Here is a 14,661-nt window from a genome sequence, read left to right on the forward strand (position 1 = left end):
AATTAAATTTACTGGGGTGACATTGGTTAATAAAATTATATATGTATCAAGTGTATATTTCTACATCTATATATTGCATTATGTGTTCAACACCCAAATCTCCTTTTATCACCATATATTTGACCCCCCCTTTCCTTTTTTACCTCCCCCTCTTACCCTCTGGTAACCTCTAAACTGTTGTCTGTGTCTATGAGTTTTTGCTTGTTTGTCTTGTTCGTTTGCTTTCAGTTTTATATCCCACGAGTAAAAATTATATGGTTCTCAACTTTTTCTGACTTATTTCACTTAGCATGATAATCTCGAGATACATCCACGTTGTTGCAAATGGCAGTATTTCACCTTTTCTTATGGCTGAGTAATAATATTCCATTGTATATATGTACCACATCTTCATCCAATCATCTATCGAAGGATACTTTGGTTGTTCCATGTCTTGGCCATTGTAAATTATGCTGCAATGAACACTGGGGTACGTGCATATATCTTTGTGGATAAAAGTTTTCTGATTTTTGGGGTAGAGACTCAGAAGACGGACTGCTGGGTCATATGGTAATTCTAGTCTTCAGTTTCTGAGGAATCTCCATACTGTTTTCCATAGTGGCTGTACCAATTTACATTCCCACCAGTAGTGTATGAAGGTTCCTTTTTCTCCGCAACCTCTTTAACACTTCTTATTACTTGTCTTGTTGATAATACCCATTCCAACAGGTGTGAGGTGGTATCTCATTGTGGTTTTGATTTGTATCGCCCTAATAGCTAGTGAAGTTGAGCATTTTTTCATATATGTTGGCCATTTATTTGTATGTCTTCTTGGGAGAAGTGTCAATTCAGGTCCTCTGCCCACTTTTAAATTGGATTGTTTTTTGTTGGAGTTGTATGAGTTCTTTATATACTGGGGGTGCCAAAAAAATGTATACAAATGGACACTGGTTAACATTGCTCAAGCAGTAGTTCCCCGTAATCAGAAGTGTCTGGACGCTGATGGTAACCACTTTGAGCACCTCTTGTAATTGCAAAAGTCAAACGTGACTTGTATTCATCTTTTGTTATCAGTATATATTGAGTATTAGAATTTTAATAGTTTTCCCCTTTATTAAAATGTGTATACATTTTTTTGGCATCCTCTGTATTTTGGATATTAGTCCCTCATTGGAGGTGCTGTTTGCAAATATCTTCTCCCATTTGGTTGGTTGCCTCTTTGTTTATGGTTTTTTTTGCTGTGCAGAAGTTTTTTACTTTGGTAAGTTCCATTCATTTATTTTTGCTTTTACTTCCCTTGCCTTTGAAATCTTCGCTAAGATCAAGATTCTTAAGTTCATTATCTATGTTTTCTTCTTTGCAATTTATTGTTTTAGGTCTTATATTTAGGTTTCTGATTCATTCTGAGTTAATTTTGGTGTATGGCGAGATAGCAATCTAGTTTTGACACTGCAAATCTATTCCAATGCAATTGATATATTAGGAAACAATGTGAGCACTAAGTGGATTTTGCTGTGATTCTGTCTGTGATAAACACTAGGTGAATAAAGAAACCCATACTCAGCAGAAACAAAGCTACATATGAATACACAACATGTAAATACAACGCACCTCAAACATCTATCTGCTAGCTACTTTCAGCTCACTGCATCTGCGTGCAGTCAGTTACACTTATCCACATCTTGTGTGACAACTTTCCTTCTGATTTCAGAAAACCCTTCTTTGACTACTTCACAATAACAATCTGCCACATCGACGCTCACTTCCATAAGCAAACTTCAGGCTTTTTCAGAGCAAAGAACAATATTTATTTGGATAAATATTATATAAGTATTTACATATTTCTGAACCATTTAACATTTATAAAAATACACTACCAAAAAAAAAATACACTACCATGGTTTTTTAAGGTTCCTATCTTTTAAAAATATTCATTGATGAAGTTTTTGAGTGTTGTACCCCAAATTCAATTTTTTCCACAAGCCCTGTGGGTTCTTCTTCTCTCTTGCTCTCTCTCTCTTTTTTTTTTTTACAATTTGCAAAGCATGGTGATTTTTGGAAGCAACATATGTCAAATTTTAACAGAACTGTCTGTACTGCAAAGCCCCTCTGACCTCAACAACTCTTGATACTGACTTCCCCAGGATGCCTAATAGGAAGGCAGAATGTTTCAACTTAATCTGTTTGGTTGTCAATATGATGTTAAGTTTCTTATTACTAATTATAATGTGTCTGTTCTGTGGATTGGCTGACATTATCAGACTGTGCAGTGAGTTATTCTTAAAGAATATCTTCATCATAGAAAGATGTATTCATATGGAATAAAAATAGCTGAATGATGTTATAATTTTAAAAATTAAAGTTTTGAAACTTTTCAGCCTCTTAAGATTTTAGGATTAAACAGGAAAAAAATCGTATTACTTCCCTAATTACATACTCTATTTTAAACATCTATTACATTATTGATGTATTATATAAGTATCTCATTAATTGCCAGTTAGGTAATAGCTGATGCACTTCACATTTGATTAACTTTAAAAGAATTTACAAATGTCATCAATTGAACATGGAAAATTTCAAAATTGCTTTTAAAAGAAAATTGTTAGAATTATATTTACAATAGAATTTATATTTAGAATAGAACTTATATTTAGAACTTACATAGAAGTTATATTTATATAGAATAGAATTTATATTTACAATTTATATTTAAGTTACAACTTAACGAAGGCAAAGCAAACTTTTCCCCCAAAATCTGTATCACTTATTTTCCTAAGAGTTAAAGTACAAGAATTAAAGCTATGTAATTAAAAATCTGAAATTCAAATACTATCACCATTTAAGATTAAAAACAAGATAATTACACTCCATCTTTAGCATAATCTTTAGCATAAAACAGCTGTCATATTGAATCATTTTACATAGTTAACCAGTTATTTGCAAAAAAATAAAAAAAAAAATAGAAACATACCAAATCATCTAAATGTTACTTACTTTAACTATCATCTAAATGTTACTTACTTTAACTATTATATTCAGATTTAGTGTTATTTAAAAGCTTGAACGGAGCAAAGGATCACGTTACCAAAAAATGGGTTCTCAACTTTACAAGCCTATAATAATTTACTTTCTAAAGAAAAACAATAAACATTAATAGTTGAAGAAACAATAATCCATACTACGTTCTATTAAAAAGAAAATTTCCCAATTTTCTCATTTAATACTGCCTCAAGTCCATGAATGTTGACCATTTCTTACGGTTAAAAGGCTTACCAGTAATAAGTTCTTCTAAAAGGAATGTGCAAGTCAGCCACACTTGGCAATTTATGCACTGTGGTTTTGTGGTGAGTGCTACCATTTTCTAAGGATCAAGAAAAGTGCAACAAATCTAAGACAGAATGGTTATAATTCATCAAAACATATTATATAACTAACTACCTTTTTGTGTATTTTCCAATTCATAGACCATTATTATTTTCCAATACATTAAGGCTTTACGAAAGAAAACAAAGTTACCATTCAGTGCCCCCTGCCCCCCACTATAATTTCTGGATAATCCACCCTGTGCATAAGTATTATCTTTAAAAAACATGATCTAAACATGACAATAAGTTCCTATTTATGGGAAAAAGGGGTAAAAAGGGGAAAGATAACGAAAGCACTCGAAAGAACCAATTTTCATCTTACAACAACCATAAACTTTTGTAATGAATCAATGAACTCAATGACATGTGAAAATTATAATTTGGTTAAAATATTAATCTAAAATGGCATCTTGATATGAAGATGCAGAGAAAGTTATGAGAAGTTTCACCAACTGATCCCCATGCAGTATCAATCTCTTCTTGGCCCTATGTTTTGCTGCTCATCTCATAAAACTTTGTCCATCTTCTTTCCAATGTCATGACCCTCTAATGTCAAGCTGACTTTTCCTCAGAGTAGACTGATGACCAGCTGCTAGCTGTGTGTTAATGTACCGGGAGAGTAAAGATTAAGTGCATAAATTAGACATAGTGTAAATGGATAGTTATTATTGATCTCTTAAATCCTTTAATAACTAACAAAAAGTTAAATTAGCAGTTTTTAAATTATACAAAAACACCTGATTGGTAATTTGACAACTGTGGTGAATCAGGAGACTGCTAATCCTGCTAACAAAGAAAATATATAAAAATCTATATGCAATGGAAAACATTTAAACAAAACATTTCATTACTATACTAGTACTCAGAATTCAAAGTGAGCAAAGTTAAAACTGGTAAAACATATTAAACTGAATCAAGTTTCTAAAATACAGTATGTATGATACAATAATTTTTTTAAGTATGTGCAAGTCTTTCAAATCTAACACTGTGAAACTGTTGTATAGTTGGCTGTTAGTCTTACTATAGTTATGGTGAATGAATTTTTTGTTAGATGGTCAAAAATAATCTCAGAACTGTACATAAACTCATATCTCAGATTTATTATATATAAATCTATCTTACGTTTCTCCAAACAATTATAGATACCCTTGGTGAATATTCAATTTAATATTTGAAATTGTATAACTGAATAAAAAAGAACCAGAAATCTCATCCTACAATACTTATCCGTAAATCTAGGAAGACTTTTCTAATGAAATATAAACTATAAAAAAGTGATCATCTACTTAACATTTTTATTTATGAAATATTTTCTAATGTATTATTTTATATATTTTTTATAAGTATTATATACATATTGCTTACTCAATAAACTTGAGTGCTTACTACATACTCTATACAATGGATACTGAAAATATTAAAATTAATAAAAGCATAGTTGCCTATGTTCAAAAACTTTATATTTTAGAAGACAAATATATCAACAAATAAATGTAGTAACTGAGTTGTCACAGATGAAATATGCAGTATACAAGGGAAACAAGGAGGGACCAGTGAATTCTGAGGTAAGGGGAGGATTTAAGGAAAGGATACATTAAAGAAGGTGACAGCTAAGCTGGGTTTTGGAGGATAAAAATGTGTTCACTAAGTGGATAGGTGAGAGGGAAAGAATATTTCAGACACAAGCAGTTGCCTGGGGAAAGACTTAAAGGAGTAAAAGAGCATGGTAAGTTTGGGAAACTACAGGGAGAATGTGTGATGCAAGATGAAGCTGAAGAATTAGGGTAGGTAGGGTCATATCATGGAAGATCGCAACTGCCCTCCTCTGCACCATGCATGCTGCATCCCGCAAGTCAGCAAAAACAACGTGCCTCTCCCTTTCTCAATTCAGATAATTTATCTTTCAAGTTCTAGGCCCTGCCTGGTTCTGTGACATTCCACTAAGTCCCAGACACAGGCATGCATTCACAGCAACATTCAGTCTGTGCCATGTAGAGGTATACAAGCTGCAATGAAGGTCAAGAGAAAGAAATGCCTAAAATTTAGGAATTAGGACAGGCAGGAGAAACTTCACAAAGACTCTAGTGCGTGCTTGAGCTTAGTCATAAGAGATGAATGCTAAAAGTCTTGCAGGACATCACTGACAACTGTGTTGGGGAAAAGGCCATGAAAGAACATGACAAATGTGAGAAATTATGGCTGTAGTATAGCAGGGAAATGAAATAAGGTTGAAAAGGTAGGAAATTTTCACTGCAAAATACACAGATTTCAGATAATGTAAAAGATACATCTAAGAAAATTCTACTGGTCTGGAACTTTCTCATAGATATCCACTTTTTGGTTCACCATTTCTGGGATCCATTCCACAAACGTCGCCCACTACATGCCAAGCAATATTGCTGTAAATATGCAAAGATGAATAAAATATAGTTCCTGCTTCTGAGATTATAATCTAGTAGAATTCATATTTATATTGTACTTCTTATCGCACATATGCGTTATCTCATTTTATCCTCCCCACACAGGAAGCAGAGAAGACAAATGTTACACCATTTTTTTTTTAACGTAAGAGAATCATGGAGCGACATATTAAGAGAGATATCCAGTTTCAACTAAGTCAGTAGCAGATCAGTGTTCTAAGCCAGTGTTCACAACTGTGGTGTCACTACCCACTGCTACTGCAATCAGTTGTGAGATGGGTTAATGAAATTTGTCACTAATAATAAAGTACCAGAGTCCATCTCTCTACCCATGTCTATATAAATTAAAGCATCTAATCTAGAGACAAACACGTGTTTAAAGAGGAGCATACAAGAATGGTCAACTCAGTGTGTATTACTGAAAACCACCTGAATGTCCATCGAGAAATGAATAAATAAATTATTGTATGGTAACACTAAGGAATACCATGCAGCTGTTTTCTTTCTCTCTCTCTCTCTCTCTCTCTCTTTCTCTTTTTTATGTGGAGTAAGATATACAAATAATTACACGGAAAGACCTATAAGACATTACTGAATGAAAAAGGATGCAAAATACATGTATGTAAATAATACCCTTTGTATTTTTTTAAAAAAGATACCAAAAAACAGATACATTTTAAACAGATATTTTTATATGAATGCAGAGGAAAGGTTCTGAAAAGCTATCACTAATTATTTTGAAGAGGGGGTTGGGTAAAAGGACCCATGGATGAAAGATGGTCCAAGGAGATTTAGTCATCTCTGTTATGTTTTCGTTTTTTTCTTTAAAAGAATATATATTCATGTATTACTTGTATAATTAATCACAAACAATTGAGATCAAGTAGAGCAGAATATTTCCCCTATAAAATTATTTCCTATATATTTCTACATAACATTACTTGTATTCTGATATGTGGGTAGGAGAGTAACAGTGGAATGAAATGAGTTATTTCAAAGTACCTGTACTTAGCCAACTATATGAACTTTCAAATAACTGAAAGGCTATGTTATCTATGTTGAAACTGTTACTGACATAGTTAACAGCTGTAACAATGATCAATTTTCAGGATGCTTGACAGATGAGATCTACAGCTATGTTGTAATTTAAATGTTATCTATGGGCTTATATATTTAGGTCCATGACTAACTATCTCTATGCTTTGTCTCCTAATTTATGACCTACTGTTTAAAACAAAAAAAAGGCCAGGTGCCTTTTTTCTTTCATCAAAAGGCTAACTCAATGTCAACTAATACACAGTCCTTACACTGAGTAAGTAGTACTCATCCACCAATGAGATGGTTTAAATGTTTAAAAGAGGTAAGGGGTAGTAGAAAAATAAGTTTATTGTTACTATCTTAAGCTTAAGAGTCTCCCAATAAATACAACAAATACTCTTATAGAAAGTTATCATACATAACAGGTGGACAAGAAACTTTTCTTTGAGCTTATAGTATAACCACTACGGCTCAGCACTTAACATGTATTATTTCAATCACGTCTTGCAACATCCCTAGAGTGAGGATTAAATGAGCAATTGCAGGTAAAACTCTTCACACATGCCTGACACATATAATAATAAGTGTTGTCCTTTATTCGGTATTGCTACTGCCTCATCTCTAACTTTATCAAGCAACACTCACTCTACCAGTCAGCTTTTCAAAAGACTCACTGCTTTAAGTGCACCAACGCTAAATCTTCAGTGGATTCTCATTTCCTACTGCATGAAATTAAACCCCTTCACCTGATATTCGAAAGCATGTATGACACAACTCCGTCGCTCGTCGTATCCCTCTGTATCCCCCTCTTCTCTAGGCACAATGGAGTGCTCGCAATTTTTATTTCCATAACTTAGAAATACTCCTACCCCTCTCTCTAAAGAATTCCATCTTTCAAGGCTCAGTGAAAACATTACCTTCCCCACAAAACTGATTCTCTCTGGTACTCTCAAGTACATTGCCTGCATCTCTATTATGATACTTTAAAAAAATTACTTGTCTATAAGGTCACTGAAAGTAAGGTTTATTCATTTTGACATCCCTACTATGTCTAGCACAGTGTTTCAAACACAATTTGCATTCAATAATACAGAAGATTTTACCATTACTAATAGCCCATTATAACTAATAAGACTTGAAATTCAGATGTAATTCTCTCTTTAATTTGTCATTTTCATTCACCTAACAGTGGTAATGCTCCTACAGCTCTAGTAGTAGTTTCTCTTCCAGTCCTAATGCAACACTCAATGAGATAAAACTCTTTCAATACCAAACAAATAATGTGGCATATAATCAGTGACCTAGTGCTGACTAGATTGGCTGACATTAAACTCATTATGCATTAACGTTGGAGGGAGGAATATAAAGCATAAGCTAGAATATCAGGATCATCTCTTAAAACAAGTGGAATATAAAACTCCTCTGTTCAATATTGGGTAATCTCTAACCTATCTGAATTGAACATTAAAATCAAAAGATATGAGTAGATAGAGTTATCTATGCATTTAGTAAATTAAGTCACCTTTTATGGATTAATTCTATTTTTAAATCTATACAAATTGGTAAAAGCAATAAATGTCCTTAAAAGTTAACTCCACCCTCAAATCATTCATAAGTAGTTTTCTCTTGGCTAAAATCTAAGGCAGCAGGAAACGTCAGTTTTCAGTTTTGTTGTTACATTTTATTTTAATTTTGTTGTTATAATTCCAACTACTTGTGACATATTGTCTGGTCTCTTTCGAGCAATCAAGTAAAAATATAGCAAATATTAGTTATACTTATGTTTAAAATATAATTTAATTCTTCATGTAAAAGTATTATATAATACATTATTCGGTTCTATCCAGAAATCTTACTTATGACTTCCAATTACTGAAGACTGTATTAACTCTTTATGTGAAAGCATTCATAGTGTAGAACAAATGAGGAACTCAGGATGGAGAGCCAGTTTCATTTATTTAATTCCCTATACTACTTATATTATATGTGAACCTCCTAAAGGCAGACAGTTTTATTGTTGTTAATGTTTACTTTTCAATAAAGACCAGACTAATTTTTGTACACTTACAGGGCTTAACTCGATAGCATTTCAAATTTATTTTTCTTAAATTGTTTTTGGATTAGTTTGCTACGACTAGCAAACAAGTTAAATTAGAAATATTCACGCAAAAGTTATGTTAAAGTCAATACTAGCCACAAGTTACCTAGATGTTAGGGATGCTACTATACTTTGAAGCAAGATGACCACAAGTTTTGAAAGTAAAGTTTCGGTTATTACAGGTTTCATGGTAAGGCAGTTACAGAGACTAAGCTTGACCGGTGCCATGGTCTTTAGCATACCTGGAAATAGAAAAATTCAAATTGTAGCTGTTCTTGGTTGGCCCATTGCCATTTTTGCAGCTTACAAATTTTTAATTAAGTAACTGCAGTGAGCTCATCTCTACTGGATACTTCTTTTCCAGGGCAGGTCCAGGAACTGGGTCTGGAGCCTTGAAAGCAGAAGAGAAACTAGAGTAAACTAGAGGTAGGCAGAACAAGAAACGTGACCAGATAACATTATGAGGTCTAATAGCGGTGAGGTAGTCCCCAAGGTCTCTCACATGAAATATTTTGAAGTGGAAAAAGGATCTCTTAAATTATAAGTTACCAGAAGACACTATTTACATTAGTTAAGTATTTGTTTTAATCTACCCAACTCTATTCTGGACTCCCAATTCTAGAAATTTAAACAGTAGCCTTTATGAAATCTCTAGTGGCTTTTAGCAACAGACTGTCCAACATGAGACCACAGAGTGTAACAGAAAGAGAAAAACAACAATAAACCCATTTTCAATGGTAAAACTGGAATTGTAAAGTCCTCATTTTCAGGTCATTTTGCTTTGCTCTTTTGCTATCTTATTTCCAATTGTCTTCTAACTGCTCCCCTAATATCCTAAAATCAATTCTCAGAGGTTTCTTAAGAAATACTTTAGATACATCCAAGCAATGAATTGAATTTCAAGTTCCAATTTTAAAAAATACTTGGTAATTCTTAAAGAGGGAGGCAAAGAACAGCTCATAAGATGTGGTTCTTAACCACACTGGAAATTCTTGTTTCCATTACCAAAATAGATTCAATGATTTAAAAAAATTGTTAGGTCCATATTAAAGAAACAAACTTGCAACTACAAAAGTTACAGAGATGGTAGGATATTAAAATTGGTAGACTGCTGTACTAATTAGATTACTAGGGCCTGGAAACAATGTCCTTATGCTTGGTGAGCTGGCACCCTAAGTCGTTTCTCCAAGAAACGAATCCCACAGCAGTCAAAATAAACTGAATTCTCTGCTACTGCCAAATGATGGCAGATTGTGAGGATTTTAACAGGACTAAAAAAATAGTGAAGACAAGGATACAAAGAACTTAACTCCCTGCATTTTTAGTAACTAGCAACACAACAAAGAAAAATAAAAGTAGTTTTTAAGAAAAATGTAATAGTTCCATCTTTTAGGATGGTATGTTGTAGGTGAAAAACATCTGGGAGAGACAAATGTAGGTTCAAATCTGGTTTCAGTACGGCCTGGGACTAAAACTCTGCAGAAGTTTTCTTTCTATGAAATGGGACACTGCCCCCAATCTCTCTGCACTGTCATGACATGGCATACAGTAGGTATTCAATACATTTTTTTCATCACTAAAGAATGAAACACATTTTTTTTTGTTCTAAACATATGTGTAGACTTAAGTTTTCATTTTAACATATACTAAAGCAAGAGCTGTGTAACAAGGTTTAGTTTTAATTAACTTATCACATCACTGATTTCAGAACAACTTATCATCATTGATTTCAGAACAACTACAAAGCAAATGTGTGAGAGAGCTCAGCTCTGAGAGCTGATGATGAAGTAAAAATATATAGCAATTTACTTTTAGGATATAAAGAGAATTAGTGGTAAACAAGAAGACATGTAATTCTTCTCCAAGTAAAGTAGAAAATACTTTTGTCAACACACCTCTTGTTAAAAGGTTATAGATCTGGAACATGGTGCTTTTTAAAAAACAAAATAATCAATATAACATATAACTTGGGTCTTTAAGTCAGGAAATGCTTTAACGGCAAAAAAAAAGCCTTACATTTGTGCAATAATTTCCCTCTTACTGATAGAACAGTGGGTTCCACACAAAATTATTATTTACCAAATATGGCTCAAAGATCAGATTACACTTTCCCTGGCATTACCAAGTAATCGAGCAAGTATCACAAGCCACAAGAAATTAAAAAAAAACCTTTTTCCCTTAAAGTCACTCTAAATATATTCACTGCTGCAACTTTATTTCAGAAGTTTTTAAAAATTAACATGAAAAGTGTCTTATTCAAAATAGACTGCAGTTTACATAGAGATAAGATTAAATTAAGTTTGTGTATTCCCTAGAATGCAAAAAAAAAAAAAAAAAAGGAATTTAAGAATGAGGACGCCCATTCATTAACCTATATGGATAGGCTTTCAGTTTAAATGCCATCCCCCCACAAAGAAAAAATAAAAGACACGCTTTAGCTATCATACTGCAATCTCATTATTCATAATGTTTCGGTTGATTCTTTTGCCTTTTCCACATATACAGTATCATTTACAAATAATGAATTTGCCTTCCTTTCAAATAATTACATCTCCTATTTTGTTTTTTTTCCTAATTACATTGGCCACCATTCCCAATATAATGTTATGTAATGGTAATGCTGGCCAGACCTTTTTTGATTCATGCTTTTTTAAAGAGGAATTTCATATTTCACTAAATACTAAAATAGGAATTCTAGTATATTACCATACAAAATACTGACTTCTCATCTGAGGTATATCAAATCTTAGGTATATTAATTTATTCTTGTTTAACTAAAAATTCTTATCAGACATAAATGTTGAGTTCCTCTTTTGATATCCCTCAAGATATTCATAACCACCCTCTCACCTACTAATACGAATTAATTAGATTTATCATATTATTTTCCTAGAGTGACTCCTACTTGGTTATAGTATTATCCTATTAACGTAACGCTAGATTCCATTTGATAGTTTTACAGTATTTTTGCACCAACTTTTAAGAGACTGGTACGTAACCGTCTTTCATGCTCATATTTTGTCATGTTACGCTGACTTTGTAAAAATAACTGGGAAGCTTTCCTTTTTTCCCCCTCTATGTTCTGAAATAATTATCTGGTGCTTGATGTTTTAAAGAATTCAATGGTAAAACCTCTTGGTTCTGGTGCTTTTTGCCGGGAACAGTCTCTTACTATTGAGATTAACATCTTCATTTGGGCCCCAGATCCTATCCCTTTCTTTCACATTTCCTCGAGGAAATCAACGCCCCTTCTTTTCAATATCTCCCTTCAACCTACAAACATGTTTAAGTCTTAACCATCTTAAACATCCATACACTCACTCACTCGTACCACAAAATTTTCCCTTACCAGTTAAGACTTGTTTAGCGAGTACTCATTCACAAAGCTATTTATTAAAATTGCTACTTGACTCAAGGCTCTGAGGAAAGAGAGAATGAGCTGCAGTTCCTGCCCCTCTACCTCCTCCTAATCCAGGAAGAAACACAAACATGCAGACAAAGCACTGCAATAGCAATGGAAGGAATGAGTATGCTGTCCCTGGCTGTTTATCTCTTACCAGTCATGCCTTGCCAAACTTCTCTGCTGAGTACTTTTATTCAAATCACCAAATCCAGTAACTTCGTAAGGATCCTCACCCACCACTTTGCAATACCAGGTTCACAGAATATCTTTAAATTTTATTAGGTACTTCTAATTCATCATATCATTTGATCCTTTTGAAAAACCACCAAGGAAGGCTAGGTAGTTATTACTCTCATTTTGCAGGGTTCAGAATATTAAGTAATTTACTGATTATCAAAACGCCCAATAAGCAGAAGAGGTAGGGCAGAAATGTATTTGTGGCTTTCTAATTCTAGGTCCAGGGTTCCTTGCTCTATATTGGATTAACTTGATTGATTCTAACTTAATGATTACCGATCATCCTCTCCTTGAAAACTTTTCTCGTCACCACTATACATTCTTATAATTTCCCAGGATCCTTATTTCCATGTGTCTTCTTGTTTGTCAAAAGAATGCAGGTGCAGTTATGACATTCATTGTCTCACTTTTTCTGGCATCTCATCTACACTTATAGCATAATCTAAGAAGAACCTCCTTTAAATTGTAGTTTAAGCTTTCTATTCTACTTGATGAAACACAAACATTCAGAATTATAAAATTTGATATTGAAAGAAGCCTTATAGATTATCTAGCCCTTATCTAATAGAAGAAAAACAAAGTTCAAATCATACAAGTTGGTAGCAGAATTTGAATAAAAGTTTAAGATAAAATTTGCCTATTTTAAACTTATGAATCACAAAATAAATTCATATTTATAAACAGTAAATATGAAGTAATTAATTTTAAGTGTAATTACTGGACCTTATTTAATTTGTGTTAAAGAAAGATTTGTCCCTATTTCTAAGACATTTTATTTACATGACAGTATCAACATATTAAGTCTGTCCAAGTAGATTAAAAAAAAAAATCACAGAACAGCACTATAGTTAAAACCTACTCAATTCTACATATTCATGCATTAATTATCTATATTCCAGATTTTTGAAGTGAAGTGGGAATCTAAAATCATACCACTACCTCTGCTAATCCTTCCCACCTAGGCTGATGTCATGACACAATCTACAAGGCAGAAACAGATTCCAACAGGATGCCTGCTGGAAAGCACTTAGATCAGTACACGGCACGTGGTAAGCATTCAAAACATGTCAGTAGCTACCTCTGCTGCTGCAACAATGACTACTTCTGAATATATCTGCATCATTAAAATGTGGCCATATTAATGATTCAACTACACAAAAAAGAATCCTGTTCGGGTACAAGTACCTCACTCCACTCCTTTTGGTGAGTTTTCCAGTTGAGCAGGCCCACAAGACCTTTCCAACTGCTCCCAACCCAGAAGCACTTTAAATATCTCAACATCAGAGTCTGAAGGCTCTGAAAATCAAGAGCTCATTTTAAAAAGAAATTTTATACTCCACTACATCTGAAGTTTTCAGCTTACATACCCATATGGAATACATGAAAAATAAAAGGGAATCTCATGTGAAGCAAGTTTAAACTTAAACTCTTCCCCAAACTAGCTGGCCTTCTCAACTTCCTACTTCAATCAGGAGTAGCAATTCTCTTTTTTAGCCTGAAAACTGAAGTTACCTCAAGTCTTCTCTTGCCTTCCTTTACTGTTCTCAACTCCTTCAAATCCTACCCATTTCCTAACGATCATTCCTTAAAACACAAATTACTGACACTCTCCTCACTGGATGCTAGTCAATATAGTCTACAATCCTTTCACGGTACTGAAATCTAAAAAGTTCTGAAAATACTTTTTGCATGAAGCTTCATGTCAAAACTCACCTGGTAGTGGCAAAAATCTGCTTTGAACTGACATGAGGCTATCTGAAGGCTTTGGTGGCCTACTCACTGTATTTCCATGTTTCACTGCAGAAATATTAGTGTTTAATTACGGGATGATGCCTCAGACATTGCTGGGGGCATTATATTATATACAATATACATACCATGTTAACTAAAAAAGTCTTAATTCCAAAACACAGTTGGCCGCTGGGTTTCAGATAAGGTATTGTGAACCTGTACAAATTATTCCCAGAATCCTAATTTTGCGCCCTATGCTTACATTTCTTTCCGTTACACCGCTCCGTGCATTTCAGCTCCACTATTCACCAAGTCCTGTGAGTCCTTTCCAAACACCACTGAGAACTGCCAGGCCTACCCCACTCCTCCTGCTACCCCACTATCCCAGCC

The 14,661-nt window shown here is 33.6% G+C and overlaps 1 protein-coding gene across 5 annotated transcripts in view; it reads right to left on the reverse strand.

Moving 5' to 3' along the window:
- The window catches only part of TAB2 (TGF-beta activated kinase 1 (MAP3K7) binding protein 2), a 77,314-nt gene that overhangs the window by 43,254 nt on the left and 19,399 nt on the right, over nt 1-14,661 (reverse strand). For 3 of the 5 annotated variants that reach the window (XM_074333696.2, XM_019746946.3, XM_019746944.3), the window contains exon 2: nt 9,143-9,291. The exons of the other annotated variants lie outside the window; for them this stretch is intronic. The gene's annotated coding sequence lies outside the window, so the exon portion shown is untranslated. The remainder of the gene's footprint in view (nt 1-9,142; nt 9,292-14,661) is intronic. 5 annotated transcript variants of the gene reach the window in all.

The sequence above is a fragment of the Rhinolophus sinicus genome, chromosome 2, assembly GCF_057876585.1.
Source record: "Rhinolophus sinicus isolate RSI-liver-muscle chromosome 2, RSI-T2T, whole genome shotgun sequence".
Lineage (NCBI taxonomy): Eukaryota > Metazoa > Chordata > Mammalia > Chiroptera > Rhinolophidae > Rhinolophus > Rhinolophus sinicus.